At 38.3% G+C, this 22,976-nt stretch overlaps 1 protein-coding gene and 1 pseudogene across 1 annotated transcript in view; one reads left to right on the forward strand and one right to left on the reverse strand.

Moving 5' to 3' along the window:
- Window positions 1-22,976, reverse strand: part of CDH18 (cadherin 18) — an 835,087-nt gene that overhangs the window by 489,649 nt on the left and 322,462 nt on the right. The gene's annotated exons all lie outside the window — the stretch shown is intronic.
- On the forward strand, window positions 19,659-19,776 carry LOC149463723 (U2 spliceosomal RNA; annotated as a pseudogene).

The following is a 22,976-nucleotide window of genomic DNA, read 5'->3' on the forward strand; positions in this document are numbered from 1 at the left end:
AATTAAATGCATTCAGAAGTGTTCACTATATATGTTCAGCTATACAAACCAAGAATACTATACATACCAAGGAATACCTGTTCATTGGGTGGAGGTTCTCCAGAATCTATGTGTACACTCTACATAATACAATAGCCTAACAATTTCAAACTATTGCATATTTAATAGTAAGATATTTCAATTGTTGCAATTTCTGAGTGTGTACAGTGCTTTTTTACTTTTGCGATATGCCCTTTCCTAGAGATTTATTCTACTTAGAGTATATTACTTTCAATGCTTGTTTACACATTCATCTTTTTTGTGACAGGGCTGCCCAAACAATATATAAATAAAAGGGCAGGCTGTCAACAGAGCAAATTGTGTCTCTCCATAAAAGCAAAATCATACTTTCTGAAAGCTTTGGAAACTAGTTAGAAAACAGTCTTTTTATTAGTTATGCATGTACCCTTGTTTTATAAGATATACAACATATATTGTTAAAAAATAAAAAGGACTGCTAGTCTGTTTATATAGCAAAACACAACAATGCTTTATATTAGGAAGAATGCTTGTTGATGGTTTTGAGCCACACCATCAGAGACAGACTATGGGGTTGATTTACTAAAACTGGAGAGTGCAACATCTGGTGCAGCTGTGCATGGCAGCCAATCAGCTTCTACCTTCAGCTTGTTTGATTACGCTTTGACAATAAACCTGGAAGCTGATTGGTTTCTATGCAGAGCTGCACCAGATTTTGCACTCTCCAGTTTTAGTAAATCAGCCCCCATGTGTAATGGAAGAATATACCCAGGAACGGAGCTGCGATATTGTGCTAAAGTTGGTATTTGGGATATCAAATCTCTCCACCATTTTTATACAGCTGTCACTTGCTCCTGTGCAAATCCACACGCACTATGTAAATGCACTCAGCACATATGTCAAAATATCTTTTTTTTTTCTAAAACGTATACAACTGCAGACTGGGGACCAGGTTTTCTAGTGAAAAAAATATATATGAGTAGTCATTTAGGTGCTCTGAAAGTCTTTTCTGTAGGCACTGTTGGAATGCAGTTTAGAATGTGTGTATGTAATGACACTATCAATAGCAAGGGCTGTGTTATAGTTTTCTCACTCATTGGTTTAAGTTGTCTCCTAATATGTGTGTAGATGCACCCCTGCTCTGGAATTTGATGCTGATTGAAAAAAAAAATGACATACTGTAGTGTACATACATGCATAAGATATACACATAAATAAACAAATAAATACTCTCCCTCTCTCTCAGACCTTTGACACCTTTGGTAAAAGGCAAAAATGTTTAAATTAATGGGGACATCTACAGTTCCTATAAAAATATTACCCCTCTGTGACATTTTCATTGTTTCATTGCCACCATGAAAATCAAGTTTTATTGTGATAGAACACTGAATCACAGTTGATTTATCTTTTTCTGCGTGACAGAAATAGACTCTTTCAAGTAAAAATATATCTCCTCAATTTGATTTAAATCAATTACACTGAAAAAAAACCTTAAATGATTATAGAACTATATATATATATATACACATACACACACACTTCTTATCCAAGGCCACATAATAGCTGAATGGGGAGTCAGTGTCATAATATAATCTACACCATGAAGACAAACGAACACTCCAATGAAAAGTTAATTCAAAAGTACAAGTTAGTGGATGGATATAATAAATTGCCACTTAGTCTCTTAACATTTCCTGGAATACAATTAAATCAGTCATTAAGAAATGGAAAGCGTATGGTACTCTGGTTAATCTGTAAATCCAAGTGATTGTGTAAGAAGGAGACTAGTGAGTGAGACCACCTAAAGACTTATACCCACGCTGAAGCCTAAGACTGTAGCATACAACAACTTTGCCTAGATGCTTCACCAGTAGACATGTGCATTTAGTTTTGTTACAATTCTTTTTTCCAGATGAAAATTTGATTGTTAGAAATTCGGATGTATTTGCATTTCTGAATGGACAAGTAAAACTCGCATGAAAATTCACCCACAGTTTGACAGAAAATATGAGGGAGACTCTGAAATCAACTGGGATAAGATTCTATAAGAAGAAAAATAATCTCTTTGGCCATTAATCCAAATGCCTTGCTTGGCAGAAGCAAAACACTGCACATCACCACCAACACATCACCCCCACTGTAAAGCCTAACGATGACAGCATCCTGCAGTAGGTACAGTATATTTCTCTAAAAACCTTCGAAGGGTTGTAGAGGGGAAATGAATAAGGTAAAATACATGGAAATTCTGGATAAAAACCAGATGCTATCAGCAGGAAACCAATGGGAGAAGAGTTCTCTTTCAGCAAGACTATAGAGTTGATTTACTAAAACTGGAGCGTGCAAAATCTGGTGCAGCTCTGCATAGAAACCAATCAGCTTCTAAGTTTTTTTTTTTGTCAAAGATTAATTGAATAAGCTGAAGTTAGAAGCTGATTGACTGCCATGCATTTTTTTTTTTTAACAGAATGTATTTCTGCCCTGTTCTCTTGTGCTTGTATAGGTTCCTGTTGTGCTCATTGTGACATAGTCTGCAAAGTAGGTGACTAAAAGTATTTGTCTAAGAAGGTTTTCTAGTGAAAAAAAGTAACAAAGAAACAAACAAAAAACAGGAAATAACTTGTGTAAACTATATGAACAGTTTGCCAAATGCATTAAGCTAAATTTCAACATTTACAGCACAGTAGAGGATACTTCAAAAGACAGCAAAGGTACAGGGGAACAAAACGTTTATTGTTGACTCTATGGTGACACTCACAGAATGTAAACAAATTAAAAAAAAAAAAATGGTAAAAATATTGAAAAAATATTTTTATATACTGTTACCAGTCAGTGACCCTGATCATTGCCACACCACTCACATCTTGATACTGTACTGCTCTGGTGACAGTATGTAAAAAATGTGAATAAACACATTTTTATTTAATTTCTTAATTTCCCAAAACTGACAGAGCTTGAGCAGTTTGACAAAGAGGAACAAATGTTATTGTTCAGATGTGCAAAACGGAAAGAGATCTATACTAGCGTTGGGCTTTATGTTCGAGTTGAACGTAAGTTTGACTCAAACATTGGCCGTGACATCATCACAGTATTTAAGAACTGTCATCAGCTGTCAGACGGCAGGAACCGGCGTAGAAAGAGGAGCGTTTTCTTTTTCTTTTTTTGGGTTGTTGGTGGCGGCGGGCATCGTGATTGATGTTGGATCTACTTCGAGGAGATGTTTTTTATTTTTGTTTTTAATAAAGGACTTGTAAAAGACTGTCTCCTGTCATTGACATACACAGTGCATCTGTGTCCCACCCCCTGTTACCTCCTTATAGGATTTTATTGACACCAGCAGGAGCCAATGGCTCCCACTGCTGACTCAGTCCCTGCGAGGAGAGAGAGCAGCTCTGCTGCTCTTGGATACAGTACAGGATCAGGATTGGGCTAAGGTATTTAGGGTGGCTGGGAAGAGCATGAAAACTTTTTACACTAATACAGATAATGCTTTAGGTAAAAAACCTTTAGGCCTTACAATCACTGTAAGTGTGATGTCAGATGTGACCATATAACAATATTTTCAATGGTGCCCATTGACATTAATGCGGCATAGCGCAGAATATTTATATCTGATACTTTGTTGCAGTTGAAGCACACTTCTGTCTTCATAGACCTAAATGGAAAAACACCAAAAACCATGTGCAAAATGCATGTACATGCATTTTTATTGTGTTTTTGGCAGTGTTTTGTGTAGGTTGTTAAGGACCTGGCACCAGTGTCCTAACAACCAGTGACTCATCTCTGCTCATTGAGCTGTCAACTGGGAAATCCTGGCTGACAGGTGAATGTAAACAAAGGAGCCTAGGCAGTTAAAATAATTAATAAAATGAAAATGGTGTGCCAGACCCTTTTCTGAGCATGCAGTCTGGAAGGCCAGGAAAGGGGGGATGAGTGTGCAGCCAAACTTCCTGAACCGTACCGGGCCACATGGGGCAATAGAGGGTACTTTGTAAAGCACAAACTAAGTCAAGCAAAAAAAAAAATACAAACATATTTTTTAACTACTCCTTTTAATTTTTTTAATGTAAATCCCATTGTCCAGGCATGGTGGTCCACATCAATTGCAATGAACAATGGCCACTGACCTGTGCAAAAGAAAAACAACTTGCTGCATGTGGAGTCTTGACTGATCCCATCGTTTTCCTCATGCCAAATGATCTCCAGCTTTCTCAGCCACTAATATAAATAAAGGGGCTGGGTCACCTGGGACATCATTGACATGTCCATATTTGGACATTGGTGCCTTCAAGTGATCCCGCCCTTTTGTTTACTTCAGTGTCGGGGTGAACCGATTATGTCATTGGGTATGAGGAAAGTGACAAGATCGGTCAGGACTTAAATCTCCTCTTACTAAGCAAAGATACAGTTGTGTTCAAAATAATAGCAGTCAGACATCACTAACCTGATCAATCACTGTTTTTGGTAGAAATTATATTTCTACATGGCAAATAATTTACTAGCAGGTGTAGTAGAGTAATAGAAATGCAACAGACCCAACAGTCATGACATGCATGCTGCTGATTCTGTGTAATTGAATCACTAATTGAAAGGGGCATGTTCAAAATAATAGCAGTGTGGAGTTCTATTAGTGAGGTCATTCATTTTTTGAAAAACAGGTGGCAATTATTGCCCTTATTTAAAGAAGGAAGGCAGCAAATTTTGTACATGCTGGTTACAGTGCATTTCTCTCTGAAATTCTGAGGAAAATGGGTCGTTCCAGACATTGTTCAGCAGAACAGCGTACCTTGATTAAAAAGTTGATTGGAGATGGGAAAACATATAAAGAAGTGCAGAAAATGATAGGCTGCTCAGCTAAAATGATCGCAAATGCTTTAAAATGGCAACCAAAACCTGAAAGACGTGGAAGAAAGCGAAAAACTACCATTCGAATGGATAGAAGAATAGCCAAAATGGCAAGGACTCAGCCAACAATCAGCTCCAGGAAGATCAAAGGTGTAAAGTTACCTGTGAGTACTGTTACAATTAGAAGACGCCTATGTGAAGCCAAGCTATCTGCAAGAAGCCCCCGCAAAGTCCCACTGTTGAAAAAAAGACGTGCTGAAGAGGTTACAATTTGCCAAAGAGCACAGTGACTGGCCTAAAGAGAAATGGATCAACACACTGAATTCAAGCCACAGTACACTGTGAAGACAGTGAAGCATGGTTGCGCAAGCATCATGATATTGGGATGTTTCTCATACTACGGTGTTGGGCCTATTTATCACATACCATGGATCAGTTTGAATACATCAGAATACTTGAAGAGGTCATGCTGCCTTATGCTGAAATGGAAATGCCCTTGAAATGGATGTTCCAACAAGACAACGACCCCAAACACACCAGTAAACGTGCAACATCTTGGTTCCAGACCAACAAGATTGACGTTATAGAGTGGCCAGCCCAATCCCCAGATCTTAATCCAATAGAAAACTTGTGGGGTGACATCAAAAATGCAGTTTCTGAGGCAAAACCAAGAAATAGAGAAGAACTGTGGAATGTAGTCCAATCATCCTGGGCTGGAATACCTGTTCACAGGTGCCAGAAGTTGGTTGAATCCATGCAACACAGATGTACAGCAGTTCTCTGAAACAGTGCTTATACAACTAAATATTCATTAAGTGATTCAAAGAAAGCAAAATCTTCAAACATTTTTCAGTTTATATAGTGAATGTTTGCGTTTGTAAAGAAGAATACAAACACTGCTATTTTTTTGAACAGTCTAATATTCACTTTTCTTCAATTTTTTTAGAGGAACAACACAAATCTGATATCTTTTTCTTCATGTTTTGATTTGCAATAGAATGTGTAGTGTTCCCAATGCATTTGTGTGTATGGAAATAAAAGCTATTAGAAAGATTTTGAGCTTTATTCACTTTTTTCAACACACTGCTATTATTTTGAACATTACATATTCTTTTTACTACATTTTTCAGTCTGTAATAGTAGGAATTGAAAGAAAAGAAAGGAATTGCAAAACAAAACCATTAAACATTAGGCAAATAAAAGTCTCAAAATAATTACTGATCTTCATACTTCTTGTTTATTCATGGAAAATTACTCATCTCTATACCCTCAGAATTCAACAGATATGCAGTAATTTAAACAGTTCTAATGAAATATTGATTTGGCATAGAGTAGATACTGTTGAATTTGACTTTCCCTACTTTTAACTTTACATTTCCAACATATTTGGTAACTCAACAATACCATAATTACTGAAACATAAAAAAGTTCTCTTCATCCTAAGCCTTACATATTAATATGTAAGTATGTTTTAAGAACATTCTTCTTTCCTCTTGTATCTTATAGGTATTATGATTCAAGAACCATGCACAAATATAAATGGGGAGAAAGCGGCACCCCAAAAACTGCATATCTCCACAATAATCAGGAGCACACTGAGGCAGAGGCCGTGTGTCAACTGGCTGGTGGAAGCAGTTCCTGCAGTGGCCTCACTTGCATCCGTAACAGGCTATAGTAATACATAATGTAAGAAAGACACCGGGGGATTCATTGAGCTACGTTGGGTTTTATAACAAATTGTGATACCCACAAATATTCCTCCTATGCACTATAGGCTGAACCAATGCACCCAAGACAAGGAAAGACTTGCAATCATGAGTAAGCATAGCCTACCCCCCTCCCCCCCTCGAAAAAAAAAACTGGTTGAGATGTTCAATTTATGCGGTCATGCTACTTTATATGACATTTGATTTCTCATTCCATGAAAGCATTTCAAAATCCAATTAAAGAGGAATGTTTAAAGACCCCATCCCTACAGAGGTTCAAGCCTATTCACTTTCTATTCAAAACTATTTGGAAAACCCCTGTAGATACATTGATATTTCATATGTATATGATAAGAATAAAATACTTTAATACAATAAAATGTTTACCTAAATTATCTGGTGTGGTTATAGTTATATGATTATTGTAGCTTATATGTGATATAATCACTATTGTACAAACTGTTTGCTGCATGTATAGTTTATATGATAAGGATTACTGATTGAGTGACCTACTGTGATTACATGTATATGATGTATATAAGGATAACTACTGTTGCTATTAAACAATACTAATACTTTGCAACCCACTAAAATGACTAATTATAATAGCTGACTTGAACATTATTAGAGACCCTGGTGATATGCTATTAATATCCAATGTAGTGATGGAAGCTTTTAGTATTTGCTATTAGGTAATATGACTTAGGTGGTACCTTACAGCTAATTATTACAAAGTGATATAATGCAGCTGTGCATACAAAATTATGCTTAATTAAGAATTTCTATTTACAATAATGTTAGATTCTGGAATTTCTACTTACAATCATGTTAGGACCTGAGGGATGTAGACAATGCCCCAATGTAGTGTTCATTTTTTAGGTATCTTCAAATGCACTCCCTTCCCCTCAGATGAAACAACTACCATTCCTGTGCTTGCTAGCAAAATTAACAGATGTAATGATAATGTTTTGTCTCTCTGAATGATATGCTGTCAAAAGCTAATACTCCTCTTCTTTTCTCTACTCTGGCACTACCACTTTGAAAAGCAAACATCATCTTCTTCAGCATTTCTGCAACCAACCAACATCATTGCCAGATCTCTGTAGAAAAAAAAAGGAATTAACTTTTTCCTGTAATTTACAAGATTTCCTGACTAACTCAGGAAAAAGGCCATTCATTTTTTTTCTACATACTGCTTATCTCAAAAAAATTATATATGAGAGATGCCTGTAAGGCACTGGTGATGTTGCCTTCCCAGGGTTCAGTTTATAGGCTATGTCACCAGTACCTGTACATGTTTGTTTTTACAAACTACTTAAATGAGGAATATAATATGTGTATATATATATATATATATATATATATATATATATATGCCAAAAGTAAAGTTTGATGGAGGGGGGTTATGGTGTGGGGTTGTTCTTCTGGGGTTGAGCTTGGCCCCTTAGTTTCAGTGAAGGAAACTATTAAGGCATCAGCATACCAAGATATTTTGGACAATTTCATGCTCCCAACTTTGTGGGAACAGTTTGGGGATGACCCCTTTTTGCTCCACTATGACTGTGCACCAGTGCACAAAGCAAGGTCCATAAAGACATGGATGAGTAAGTTGGAGTGGAGGAACTTGACTGAACTACACAAAGTCCTGAGCTCAACCCAATAGATGAGTTAGAGCAGAGACTGCAAGGCAGGCCTTCTCATCTGACATCAGTGCCTGATCTTACAAATATGCTTCTGGAAGAATGGTCAAACATTCCCATAGACACACTCCTAATCCTTGTGGAGAGCCTTCCCAGAAGAGTTTAAGCTGTTATAGCTGCAAAGAGTGGGCCAACTCAATATTGAACTCTATGGACTCAGACTGGGATGCCATTAAAGTTCATGTGCATGTAAAGGCAGGCATCCCAATACTTTTTGCAATATAGTGTATATATACACTTACCAGCCACTTTATTATGTACACCTTGCTATTGCTAAAAAAATGTCCCCCACACCATTACACCACCAGCCTGTACTGTTAATAACAGACAGGATCGATCCATGCTTTCATGTCGTTTATGCCAAATTCTGACCCTACCATCTGAATGTCACAGCAACCAGTCTGCCCATTCTCCTCTGACCTCTGGCATTGGCAAGGCATTTCTGTCCGCACAACTGCCACTCACTGAATATTTTCTCTTTTTTGGACCATTCTCTGTAAACCCTAGAGATGGTTGTGTGTGAAAATCCCAGTAGATCAACAGTTTTTGAAATACTCTGACCAGCCCATCTGGCACCAACAACCATGCTATGTTCAAAGTCACTTAAATCCCCTTCTTCCCCATTCTGATGCTTGGTTTGAACTTCGGCAAGTTTTCTTCAGTACATGTAGATGCCTAAATGCATTGAGCTGTTGCCATGTGATTGGCTGATTAGCAATTTGTTTTACCAAGCAATTGAACAGGTATACCTAATAAAGTGGCCAGTGAGTGTGTACATATATATATATATATATATATGACACAAGTTATTGTAAACTAACCTTTGTAATTTACCCTTAAAATATATTCATATGCAGCAGTAAATGAGCTTTAAAACATGCCCTTAGTGACCTTGTAGCTTTGATCACAACAGAGACTATGAAGTCAGATTTCAACTGTTCCCAAACACATAACAGCAGCTACTGTTTGTTTACTTTAGAAGGCTGGTAGGATGCCAAGTCCTGCTGTCAGAGACAATAGAGGTAGAGGAGCTGTGATTTTAGTGTATCTGTTGTGAACTTTGAAGATGAATTTCTCAAATGCCCCTGCAGTTACAGAGGTCAGTTAGGAATTACTTCTAAAGTTGTTTACTGCTTGTTAAGAATATGTCAGTACTTTATGGTCAATAGTCTGGTAAAAGGTGATTGTTCAAGCACAATTATGGTGCATAATAACTAATATTTAACCACGTTATTATTTTTTTTTTATGTTTTGTTATGTGAAAATTAAAAAACAAAATGAAATTCAACACAAATGGTAAATACTGACACTTCAAACCTTTTTGCTAAACCCGTGATTTACATTCTAGTTTTCAAGAGGTAAACATTGCTTTTACACTGCTTTTATAAATGGGGTGACACATCATGTAATCAACCAAGTAAGCTAGACAGTGATATTATTACAACATAGAGCTGACATTTATTTATGTACAAACTACTGTAAATGATTGTGTAATAAAACAGTCTTTATGTGTTTAGTGATATCAACCCTAGAGGCTCCATAAAAATACATATGGCTTGTACTGGCTAACATACACTGTGCCTGAGTGAGAATAGCATTAAAAGAAATTTTAGAGGTTTGTACATGAAAAATGAGGAATCATAAATTATCACATAAAATCCCAGAGAGGAAATTTTATGAGAAATAACTAACCATTGGAAGGAAGAGAAGTATATAAAATAATAATGCTTGCATCATGCCACCATCACTCTCACCTTACTGTGTTTTACATTTTAGTGCAATATGCTTTCTTGTATTTTTTCGAATGCAATGTACTTTTAGGTTCTTGTTATACTCTAAACTATTTTTCTATTATGTTGTTACTCTTATCATGTGAGTTATCAGCAATACACATCATAATATTTCAATTTTCAATCAAAAAAAGTAGCTACATTGAACTTTTCAGAATTGAATTTATGGATTTGAGTTCCCTAGCTTTTTATTTGTTATTTCTACTCCACAGCCTCAGTGTAGACTGTGATTTGATTGCACATCAATGTTACATGACCTGGTTATCTTAGAATGAATCTCTCATGAAAACTAAAAGGTCAGTAAAGGTTCTTAAGTATTTTCAATAGAAAATGTCATAGCTTCAAAGCCAAGATGACGGTAGTTAAAATGCCTCCTATTAATGTTTACTTAACAGCATGCTACATTATGTACATAATAACTTCTAATTTCTTTATTTTTAGTCTTTTTGCATAATTCACCATGCTTAAAGTGATATTAAAGGCAGTCAATGAGGAGAGGAAGTCCTGGGATTGCCGAGACTTCAGTGCACATTGATGGATTGAGAGGGGGTTTAGGTGTGTGTTAGCCTGGGTTCACATATGTGTGGTACGGTATATCGCATGTGATTCACACATGAACCACACTGCATTCCTGTGCAAATCACAGGTGATTTGTGTGCGGTGCAATTGGAGCTATACATTTTGTATGGCTCTATTCACACCGCACCCACACCAAAAACATGCAGGACCCTTTTGGGTTCGGCACTATAATCGGATCGCATAGGTATTCACACCTATGCGATCCGATTCTGCATGTTTCACCGCGTTTTGTGGACTGCTTTCAGGGTGTTAACTTAACATACACACCTGCAGTGGTTCACATTAACGGGGTGCGATTCTGATGCGGTGCGGAATTTGCACTGAAAACGCTGCAAATTCTGCACCGCATCAGTGTGCATCAGGGCTTAGGGGGTGCTGGAGGAGCTGCTGCACAGAGAACATTTTTTTACCTTCTTGCACAGAATGCATGAAGGTGAAAAACCCTAAGCCTTTACAACCACTTTAAATAGAAATTTTGTCTGTCAAATTGATTTTATATACTTTGTTTTGATTTGTCTATTACAATATTATCAATAAGAACACCATTAAACACAAAATAATGTATTTAATTAGGTTGTATGCATGCTCTAGTAGTAACGCAGGAATATTTGAAAAAAATGTTTGGAATGTATGGATGTATAAAAACGGTTACAATTGGCTATGTACCTACTTTAACCAATATGGTGTACAATGCTAATAATTACCTATGAGGGTGCTATACCTATATAAATGATACCAATATTTGTTTACACATCACTCTTAGCTTCTGAATAATTTATGGAATTCCAGGAAGTAATGTTTATATTCTGGCACTAGTTATCTCACACATGTATGTATAGCCAAAATGCCTGTCAGGTTTTTGTCCACCTGTCCTATTGGATAGATGTCCATTCATTTGCTGTCCCAAATACAAAGCATAGAGTGAAAGGAAATCTCTTCTAAGTTAAGAGAACCCCCCCCCCTTTCCAGGCAGTTGTAAACAGAACAGGTGTTTGCATTGAAGGATTTCCCAGATTGTTGTTGTTGTCATTGTCTTATTGGGGGGATATTCCTTCATTACCTGCCCCAAAGACACAACAAGACATGAAAGGAAACCTCTACAAAGTGAGGAGAACTCGCCCTTCAACAGGTGTCACCAGAACAATGTTTGCATTGCAGCAATTCTCCTAACCTCCCATTTTGGTGACAACGCTAACATTTTGGACTTCCTATTACTTTCTTTCTTTTTTACAGTGGTCACCAAAAGAAAGAAAAGGTACAATTACCCGGTAGAGACACAGACAGCAATACAAACCTGATAGGGGTTCTAACTAATATAATTATAAATTCACATATATAAATCTATACAGTATCTACTTAGAATAATCTATATAGATATAAAACTAGTATAGATGCACTCATGGATATTGCAGAGGAGGTAGATCAAACAGCAGCATTATTTTTTTATCGAATACATTTTTATTAAGAATTTGTGTGCACAGTAATACAAAGTACTTCAAAATTGTTTGAAAGCACATTAACATAAAAAAACAAGAAGCAAAAGTATACATAGAACCGAACATTTACTTGTGTGATGTTGGGACAGAAAAAACAAAATTATATTCATTCAGAAAACACGTTTATGGTGGGTAGATTAGTAGAATATTGGGAACCCCTAAAAAAGGGGGATCAGAAGTTCCTAATACTGTCAAGTTAGTTGTTTGTAGTGTAAAATTGTTTGTACCAAATAGCCCATTGGGACCATTCTTTTTGAGCTGTGTGAAGGTGGCTTTTACACAAGGCAAATAAACATTCATATGCACTATGTAATTGAGTAAGAGCAGTTATTTCAGAGCAGGAAGGACTGGAGTTAGAAAGCCAATTGCGAGTGATGACCAATCTAGCAGATAAGAGGGTATGGTTGGGTGAGGGAGATTGTTTATGCCCAAGTTTAAAAGAACAAGTTCTGGTGAAGGGTCTACGAATGTGGGAGAAATTCTGAATTAGTTGAAAGACATCAACCAAGAAGTTGTATATGATGCTTCATGACTACAGTATGTGCAAGAGTGTGCCATGAGATTCACACCCTCTCCAGCATAAAGGTGAGGTAGAGGGGTCTATTATGTGCAGTATGTGAGGGGTTCTGTACTAGCAGAGGGTGATTTTATATGATAGTTCCCAGAGATTAGCACATTTAGAGGCCTTAAAAATGTGTCAAACCATTGTACTTCAGTAAAGGAGGAATCAAACTCTCGTTCCCATTTAACATGAGAGTCTGATTTTTTCAATGTTAATTTGTCTTACAAGAGTTGATAGAAGAGGGATATATAAGGTGAGCATTCTCTCCTGACCAAAACTTCCATGCTGGTTTGGAAACATAGAAGACTAGATTAGGGGAATGTAGTGGGTAATTCTAAAGGTATAGAAAATAATCGGTGGTAGGTAACAAACTCTTTTCAACGTGTTGGAAGTGATTTGAGTACTCCTGAAGAGTATAGATTCAATACATATCTGATACCTCTTCCTATCCATGTTTGAATATTGATGTCAGGAATTAATAAAGGAAGGGTAATTAAGGGAACTGGCAATTGGGTACATGAAGTATCATTAGGTGTTTTAAGCAGTAGGTAATGGAATGCTGACAATGAAGCAACTATAGTTGGAGATAGACATTTGTCTGTGTTTCTCTTCTGGAGACAGCTAATAAGTCAGTTGTATAGATTGTGGCCTGGGATTTGGAAAGACTCAAGCTCCTTCCAAATGCTTTGTGATTGGAGTGTAAACCATGTTTTTAATTTTGCTAATATTGTGGCAAAATAGTAATCTTTATAGTCAATATAACCCATGCCACCTACTAATTTGTGCTTAATTAGTTTCATATGGGAACATCTTGCTCATTTACCTTGCCACATAAAATGGGAGAATAATGATTGAAGTTTCTTAAAGTAAGATGTGGGCTTATGAATGGGTAAGGATCAGAAGAGGAAAAGCAATTGTGGAAGCTTAAGCATTTTGAAGGCAGCTAATCTACCTGACCAAGAGAGAACATTTTTAGAAATGGTGGATAATTCTGTAAGCTCCAAGGAGCAGGGCCCTCCTAACCCTCTTGTATTGCACTGTATCTTTGGTGTATTGTCTCCCTTTATATTGAAAGCACTGAGCAAACTGTTGGTGATATAGAAATCCTGTATAATAATAATTTTAAGGAAAAGTAGAAATGTTTCTTGAAAAAGAGAGATTGTGCTAGTTGTGAAGTGTACTCCTAAGTAGGATACACAGGTTTTTGCTCAGGCATATAGGAAACGTTCAGTAAGGTTAATTTGATTATTATTATTATACTACAGGATTTATATAGCGCCAACAGTTTGCTCAACGCTTTACTATATAACATTAGAAAGTACATTAAAGCCTAGTATGTAATATTTAGCTTCATTTACCTTATAAGATATTGAATTAAATTCTGATAACTGTACAGCAGCTAGAGAATTACCTGTGTTGGTTAGCATAAATATTACGCCATAGACAAACAAATTGATTTTGTGTTCTCTCTGGCCAATTATAAATCCTGAAAATTTAAGTGGGAGAAAACTTTTTGAGCCAATGGTTCCATAAGAAGGTTAAAAAAGGGGGTGGGGATAGAGGGCACCCTGCCTTGTGCCATTTGATATAGGGAAAAATGTGGAAAGCATATCTAAGCAGTAAACTTGGGCTGATGGTTTGGAATATAGTGCTAGGATTGCTGGACGAATGTGGCCTTGAAATCCCAATTTCTGCAAGGTTTGCTTTAAATAGGACCAATGAACTCTGTCAAATGCCTTTTCTGCATCCAGAAAGAGGAGCAGAGAAGGCATTTTATAATGATTGGCATGGTGAATAATATTGATTAGATGCCTAATTACATCAGCTGTTTGTCTCCCTTTTGAAAGTCTGAATTGATCCGGATGGATTCAATTAGGAATTATGTCTATGAATCTGTTTTCAATTACTTTGGCATACAGTTTGAGGTCTTGATTCAATAGCGATATAGGGCAGAAATTCTGAGGGGTGGGTTCTTTCCCTGGTTTTAGTAAGGTACTTATTAAAGCTTTTAACAACCCGGAAAAGAAGAAGAGAGAACAGCAGCATTCAACAGTGACAAAAGAGGATCTAATAGAATAGAGGCTTAATTCTTATAATATTCAGCAACAAAATCATCAGCTCCTGGAGCTTTATTGTTGGGAAGAGATTTGATGGCTTTATTTCATGATTTGTAAATGGAGAACTTCAGGATTCAATTTGAGAAAGAGTCAAACAAGGTAATTGAATGCACTGTAAAAATGATGATATGGCGGAAGGAGAAGGCTGTATTGTAGTGGAATTATCTTGAAGGTTGTATAAAGACTTATAGTGGATATAAAATATATATTTAACCCCTGTTAAAATGTCAGGTTTATGTGAAGTAAAAAAATGAGACAAAGATACATTTTCCACCTTTAATATAACCTATAAACTGTACAACTCAGTTGAACAACAAACTGAAATCTTTTAGGTGGAGGGAAGTAAAAATAAAAAACTAAAATAATACGGTTGCATCATTGTGCACACCCTTAAACTAATACTTTGTTGAAGCACCTTTTGATTTTGATTTAGGTCTGGGATTTGGGTCGGCCATTTCACAACTTTCCTCTTCATGTTCAGCTTTCTAGAAGAAGCCTGAAGGTTTTGTGCCAATATTGACTGGTATTTGGAACTTTTCATAATTCCCTCTACCTTGACTAAGGCCCCAGTTCCAGCTGAAGAAAAAAAGCCCCAAAGAATGATGTTGCCACCACCATGCTTCACTGTAGCAATGGTGTTTTTTTGGCGATGTGCAGTTTTGTTTTTGCGCCAAACATATCTTTTGGAATTATGGCCAAAAAGTTCAACCTTGGTTTCATCAGACCATAACACATTTTCCCACATGCTTTTGAGAGACTTCAGATGTGTATTTGTGAAATTTATCTGGGCTTGGATGTTTTTCTTTGTAAGAAAAGGCTTCCATCTTGCCCATAGCCTAGACATATGAAGACTACAGGAGATTGTTGTCCCATGTACTACACAGCCAGTACTTGCCAGATATTCCTGCAGCTCCTTTAATATTGCTGTAGGCCTCTTGGCAGACTCCCAGACCACTTTTCTTATTGTCTTTTCATCAATTTTGTAGGAACGTCCAGTTCTTGGTAATGTCACTGTTGCACTATATTTTCTCCACTTGATGACTGTCTTCACTGAGTTCCATGCAGGGGCGGACTGACCATTTGGAAACTCGGGCACTGCCCGAGGGCCCAGGGTCAGTAAGGGGCCCCATGAGATGCCCGTGGCACCTTTTTCATAGGCTTTTTTGAGTTTGGGCAAGGACACAGGGGCCCCATGATCCCCTATTGCCCGGGGGCCCCATGAGTTGTCAGTCCGCCCCTGGTTCCATGGTATAGTTAATGCCTTGGAAATTCTTTTGTACTCTTCTCCTGACTGATACCCTTTAACAAGTGCCCTCTGATGCTTTGAAAGCTCTCTGCGGACCATGGCTTTTGCTATAGGATGCGACTAAGCAAATGTCAGGAAAGACCTACTAGAACAGCTGAACTTTATTTGCGGTTAATCAGAGGCACTTTAAATGATGTCACACAGGACACATTTGATGAAATATCACTACACCAGCATGTTGCTAGTGTTATGTGACCGCTGTGATGAATTTAATACAATGGATGACTTCCTGTCATGCCAGCATTCTATACATTTGTTATGTTAGCTGTGATTGGTCAAAGCAGTCACATGGTACAGACAGGGCCATCTGTATCATGTGATGAGCTTTGCCCAGTCACAGCTAATCACAAAAAAAGACTGAATTAATCAGTTTCATTCAATAACAATGATTGCAAATATAAATGAAATACATTGATATTATCAGTCAATGTGTAAAAAAAAAAAAATCCCGATCACTTGCCCAGAGTGGTTTAATGTTACTATGGTAACATTATATTGCTTTGGTCACAGTGTGTTGAAAAAAAAAGTAAAAAAAAGAAAATATTATGTAATAAAAAATAGAAAAATTTGAAAAAAATGTATTATTATTTTTATTGTTTTTTACATACTGTCACCAGTCAGTGTCCCTCTTCACCAGCACACCAGTTATATAACAACACTGTACTGGACTGGTGACAATATTTAAAAAAAATATATTTTTTTAATTTCTACATTTTCCAAAAAATTGCAATAAAAAATTACAACCTCCCAAAAACTTACCATGCCTCTTACTAAATACCTTGGACTGTCTATTTTCCAAAAATGGGTAATTTGGGGGGTATTTGTATTATCCTGGTGTTTTCAGGTATCAAGAAATGAGATGGGCCGTCAGTACATCAGGATTGATCGATTGTCAGATATATACAGTATATACCATGGTTTGTGGACTCTCCTACAGACTAAATAATATACACTAATTTGTTTTATTTTCACCAAAGAAATGTAGCAGAATACATTTTGACCTAAATTTATGAAGAAATGTTATTTATTTGCAAAAATTTTATAACAGAAACATAGAAAAATACTTTTTTTTTAAAAAAAAGTTATGAGGTTTTTGGTTTATTTAGCAAAAAAAAAAAAAAAACTGGTGATTACGTACCACCAAAAGAAATCTCTATTTGTGTGAAAAAAAAAACATTTTATGGGTACAGTGTTGCATGTCCACACAATTGTCATTCAAAGTGCGACAACACTGAAAGCTGAAAATTGGCCTGGGTAGAAATGGAGTAAAAGTGCCAGATATTGAAACTGAAACTATATTAAAGTCTCCACACCATAAGAGGACACCTTTCTGAGCTGTTTAAATTTTCTTTTTAAGTTTCCTCAGAAATCTGATTTGATGGACAGTTGATGCATATATATTAACTACTGTATACAGAGAGTTGTTGATGGAACAAACTAGAATAATAAAGCGTCCTGATGGATCTTGTTGGCTTGTTGGGTCTACGGTTACCAGATGATTGCTCTGGAGTGCCTGGAATTATACCCTAGGTGTGAAGACGTTGCAGACCTTTCAGCAAGGGTGGTCCCTGAATATGTTGTGCCATTGAAGGTGATCAGTAATTTTGCTTGATTGATCTGCTGATATGTGATATTATGATTTCTGATTGCTTTAGTCACCATATTGAGTTCCCTGCGAGACTGAAGTATATGCTGCAATAAATCAGCATATAGTTGGAGATGTGCAAATGGATCTGGTCAGGATTTCATATTTCTAGTCTTCTGCATTAGTTTTCTTTGATGTGATAAAAGTGTATATGCATGATCACGTCTCTTGGAATATTATCAGGCAGAAAATTTGGTCATGGCAGAAGATGGATTCGATCAATCACTAATTCAATATTTGTGAGATCCGGTAGCAATGATTTTATCAGGCCTTTGACGTAGACAGCCAAATCTTGGTATTGCACCGTTTCTGCAATACCTCTAATTTTGATGTTATTATGGCATGATCTGTCTTCCAGGTCCACCAGTTTTTTCCTGATCTAGATATGTTCCTCTACATTGTCCTCATGTGCATAAACTAAATCATTCACAGATACAGCAAAATCTCCCATTTGGTTTTCAATGTGGGAAACTCTATTGGTGACTAAGGACATGTCAAAGTGAAAACGTTGCATAATAGAAAGTATGTCAGTTTGCAGTGAAATCCTTGAAGTTGTTAAAATTTCTTTAGGTGTAGTGTTCAATACAGGTTGATCATTGTTAGGCAAAGTGGCAAAGGGGTCTGGTGCAGAGTTGACAGAATCAGTGTTCATAATGTTATGGCTCACCTCAGGAGTGACTCTGGAGGCTGCATCCATTCTCATTCTTGCTTTGGCTGAGCTGCTTGCCAGCAGTGTGCCCAGAGGAGATAAGGGCAGGTGCTGAGCAGAATTATCCAGATCCATTTCTATTTCTCCTTCATCCTCGGCCACTAGACAGTGTGAGGCCGGGAGCCTTGTGGGGAGAGAGACATGTGCCGCAGTTTTGGTGCCATGTTGTTTGGGTCCTGGGGCTGGTTGGAAGAAGAAGGCCCTGATTTTTTTTTGGATGCCTCTCCTCCTTTCTTTTAGGAGACATACCGCTACTGCTGAGCGGGGTGATGGAAGCCCCCAATGAAATTTTGAGCCAGATACAAAGTCCGGGGAGTGCTGTAGTATGTTGCTGTGCCTGGATCTCTAAGGAGAGCTCATCTCCATGAATCCATGCTGCTCGGGCACCGACCACGCCCACCCAAAACAGCAGTATTTTTATTCTTAATGTTTTGATGAAGCTCATTCCATTTTTCTCAAGATTTTTCTGTATATATATATGTGTATATATTTTCTGTATATATATATATATATATATATATATATATATATATACAGTGCGGCAAAAAAGTATTTAGTCAGCCACCAATTGTGCAAGTTCTCCCACTTAAAAAGATGAGAGAGGCCTGTAATTGGCATCATAGGTAGACCTCAACTATGGGAGACAAAATGAGAAAAAAAATCCAGACAATCACATTGGCTGATTTGGAAAGAATTTATTTGCAAATTATGGTGGAAAATAAGTATTTGGTCACCTACAAACAAGCAAGATTTCTGGCTCTCACAGACCTGTACCTTCTTCTTTAAGAGGCTCCTCTGTCCTGCACTCATTACCTGTATCAATGGCACCTGTTTGAACTTGTTATCAGTATAAAAGACACCTGTCCACAACCTCAAACAGTCACACTTCAAACCCCACTATGGTGAAGACCAAAGAGCTGTTGAAAGACACCAGAAACAAAACTGTAGACCTGCCACCAGGCTGGGAAGACTAAATCTGCAATAGGCAAGCAGCTTGGTGTAAACAAATCAACTGTGGAAGCAATAATTAGAAAATGGAAGACATACAAGACCACTGATAATCTCCCTCGATCTGGGGCTCCACGCAAGATCTCACCCCGTGGGGTCAAAATGATAACAAGAACGGTGAGCAAAAATCCCAGGACCACACTGGGGGACCTAGTGAATGACCTGCAGAGAGCTGGGACCAACGTTTCTCGGCCTTTTGGCTAAGATCAAGTGTAGTATCTGTTCTCATCAGTGTCCAGTAGGGGTGCTCCACGGTCATTCTAGCTTTGCGGGGATGACTATTTGTATAGTACTCCTGCTGGTATGATGGGGGTCCGGATGGCTATTACGGGGGGAACAGAACCCGGGATGCCCACACGTAGCTAGGGCGTGGTAGTAATTCCCCTTTGGAACGTCAGAATGACCCAGTACCTCCTGATTTGGACGGATCTACCTTGTCTGACCAGGGGTCGGGAAGGCAGAGAGTCAGCAAACCAGTGCCCCCTGAGTAGTCGCCTCAGGGGTGCCACTAGTAGCACCTGGGTGTGGGACCCCACTGTGTGAAAATGGCACATGGTCACTTGTTTTCAAACTTTTTCTGCACAGCGCCCTTAGGAGCAGGCCTTTTGGCTAGGACCAGGGCAATTTTTGCTACAGGCCTCAGGGCCTGGTCTGTGCCCTATTTGGCACGGCCACTTTTTCATTTTCTATTTATTTAATTTATTACACATCCCACGTTTTGTCACTTTTTCTTTACTTACAGTATGTGTGTGTTTTCCTCACAGGATGGAGGGTGTGGGTCCTCAGGCCTGCCCTGAAGTCTAGGGGGAGGATGTGTGGCCTTTTGGTTCCTTCCTTCCCTGTCCCTAGGGGGTTTTCTCTTCGGGAGAGCCCCCTGACCAAGTACTGGGTGTCTGGCTTCGGCTGGACACAAGGAACGGTGGTCCACCAGGCCTTTTGGCCAGGAGGACCAAATGTGAACCTTGTCCCTGTCAGGAGCTTCGTGCCCCGGGGGATCAGGGTAGTGGTCCATCCCCTTCGGGGGAAGGACAAAGCACACCCCTAAGTGCACTTTTTCTTGTGGTGTTTTGCACTTGCACTTTTTTTGTGAACACTTACGGGTTTTTCGTTATAGTTGCACGTTTGCGGACTTAAAAAAAAAAAAAAAAACCTGTTCACAACCTCAAACAGTCACACTCCAAACTCCACTATGGTGAACACCAACAAGCTGTCGAAGGACACCAGAAACAAAATTGTAGACCTGCACCTGGCTGGGAAGATTGAATCTGCAATAGGCAAGCAGCTTGGTGTGAATAAATCAACTGTGGGAGCAATAATGAGAAAATGGAAGACATACAAGACCACTGATAATCTCCCTCGATCTGGGCCTCCATTCAAGATCTCACCCTGTGGGGTCAAAATGATCACAAGAACGGTGAGCAAAAATCCCAGGACCACAGGGGGGGACGTAGTGAATGACCTGCAGAGAGCTGGGACCAACGTAACAAAGGCTACCATCAGTAACACACTACGCCGCCAGGGACTCAGATCCTGCAGTGCCAGACATGTCCCCCTGCTTCAGCCAGTACATGTCCGGGCCCGTCTGAAGTTTGCTAGAGAGCATTTGGATGATCCAGAAGAGTATTGGGAGAATGTCATACGGTCAGATGAAACCAAAATAGAACTGTTTGGTAGAAACACAACTCGTCGCGTTTGGAGGAGAGAGAATGCTGAGTTGCATCCAAAGAACACCATACCTACTGTGAAGCATGGGGGTAGGAACATAATGCTTTGGGGCTGTTTCTCCGCAAAGGGACCAGGACGAATGATCCATGTACAGGACAGAATGAACGGGGCCATGTATCGTGAGATTTTGAGTGCAAACCTCCTTCCATCAGCAAGGGCATTGAAGATGAAATGTGGCTGGGTCTTCCAATATAACAATGATCCCAAACACACCGCCCGGGCAAAGAAGGAGTGGCTTCGTAAGAAGCATTTCAAGGTTCTGGAGTGGCCTAGTCAGTCTCCAGATCTCAACCCCATAGAAAACCTTTGGAGGGAGTTGAAAGTCTGTGTTGCCCAGTGACAGCACCAAAACATCACTGCTCTAGAGGAGATCTGCATAGAGGAATGGGCCAACATACCAGCAACAGTGTGTGCCAACCTTGCGAAGACTTACAGGAAACATTTGACCTCTGTCATTGCCAACAAAGGATATATAACAAAGTATTGAGATGAACTTTTGCTATTGACCAAATACTTATTTTCCACCATAATTTGCAAATAAATTCTTTCCAGATCAGCCAATGTGATTGTCTGGATTTGTTTTCTCTTTTTGTCTCTCATAGTTGAGGTCTACCTATGATGCCAATTACAGGCCTCTCTCATCTTTTTAAGTGGGAGAACTTGCACAATTGGTAGCTGACTAAATACTTTTTTGCCCCACTGTATATATATATATATATTGTGGCAGTATGAACGGCAAGGTGATGGATGGACGCTATGTGTCACCTCGCATGAGGTCAAACTTTGAAGTTTAGGTGGAGTCCACTCCGGGTTTTCAGGATCACAATGGCAGAGGTGGTTCCGGAACGGAGTTTGGGCTCCACTGGTGACCACCAATAGGTGGTATAAATAAAGCAGGGCTGGAGCAAGGAAGTTGCTCGTGTGGCCCGGGACTCAAAGTACCATTCTGAGAGAGCTGTGCTTGGAAGTGATTGTTATACCACAAGAGACAAGGTTTGGTTATGGTTTTGTTTTGTTGGTGACAGGGAGAAGCCCTTCACCAGTAAGAGAGGGAAAGCTCTGTTTAGCTAGTGCCTGGATGGCAAGGGTTTATTTTGCTGTTTTGTTTCTGATATTTTTTTGCAAACCTGTGAATAAAAACTGACAACCAGTCAGAGTTTTAAGAAAGCCTGCCGTGCGGTCTACCTGTTTTCCCAGGGAAGGTGATCCCCCCATCTGAGCTAACCCCAATATATATATATATATATATATATATATATATATATATATATATATATATATATATATATATACACACGCACACATAGTATTTTAGTATTTTAATAGATCTGCTAGGACACCAAACTACCTGCTGGCATTACAGTGAAAAAACAAAAGGCTGGAGAGGGAGAAACTGGTTAGTCTAGTATACCAGAGAGAATCTAATGACCTCTGAGCAAAATAGTATGGTCTGGAAACCACGTACTGTATTATGGAAACAACCTGTACTAAATTGTAAAATAAGATTATTATTTTTTTATTTTTAAAATAATACTTAAAGTGACAAATATATGTTTCTAAACATTTAAAATGTCAAAATAAGTAAAACCAATTGTAGTTTACTAATTCTCTACTACTAATTGTAGTTTACTAAGTGGAACTGCAAGCATAAAACTAAGTTTAAAATGTTTCCCATACAGATCAATTAAAGGTCTACTAGGCTGCCAATATATTTTCTCCCCCAGGCTCTGTTTTTTTCTTATTACTTGTATCCAGCTAAATTGCCCTCTTCAG

Source organism: Staurois parvus, unplaced genomic scaffold, assembly GCF_062004578.1.
Source record: "Staurois parvus isolate SC_StPar_1 unplaced genomic scaffold, SC_StPar_1.0 ptg000153l, whole genome shotgun sequence".
Lineage (NCBI taxonomy): Eukaryota > Metazoa > Chordata > Amphibia > Anura > Ranidae > Staurois > Staurois parvus.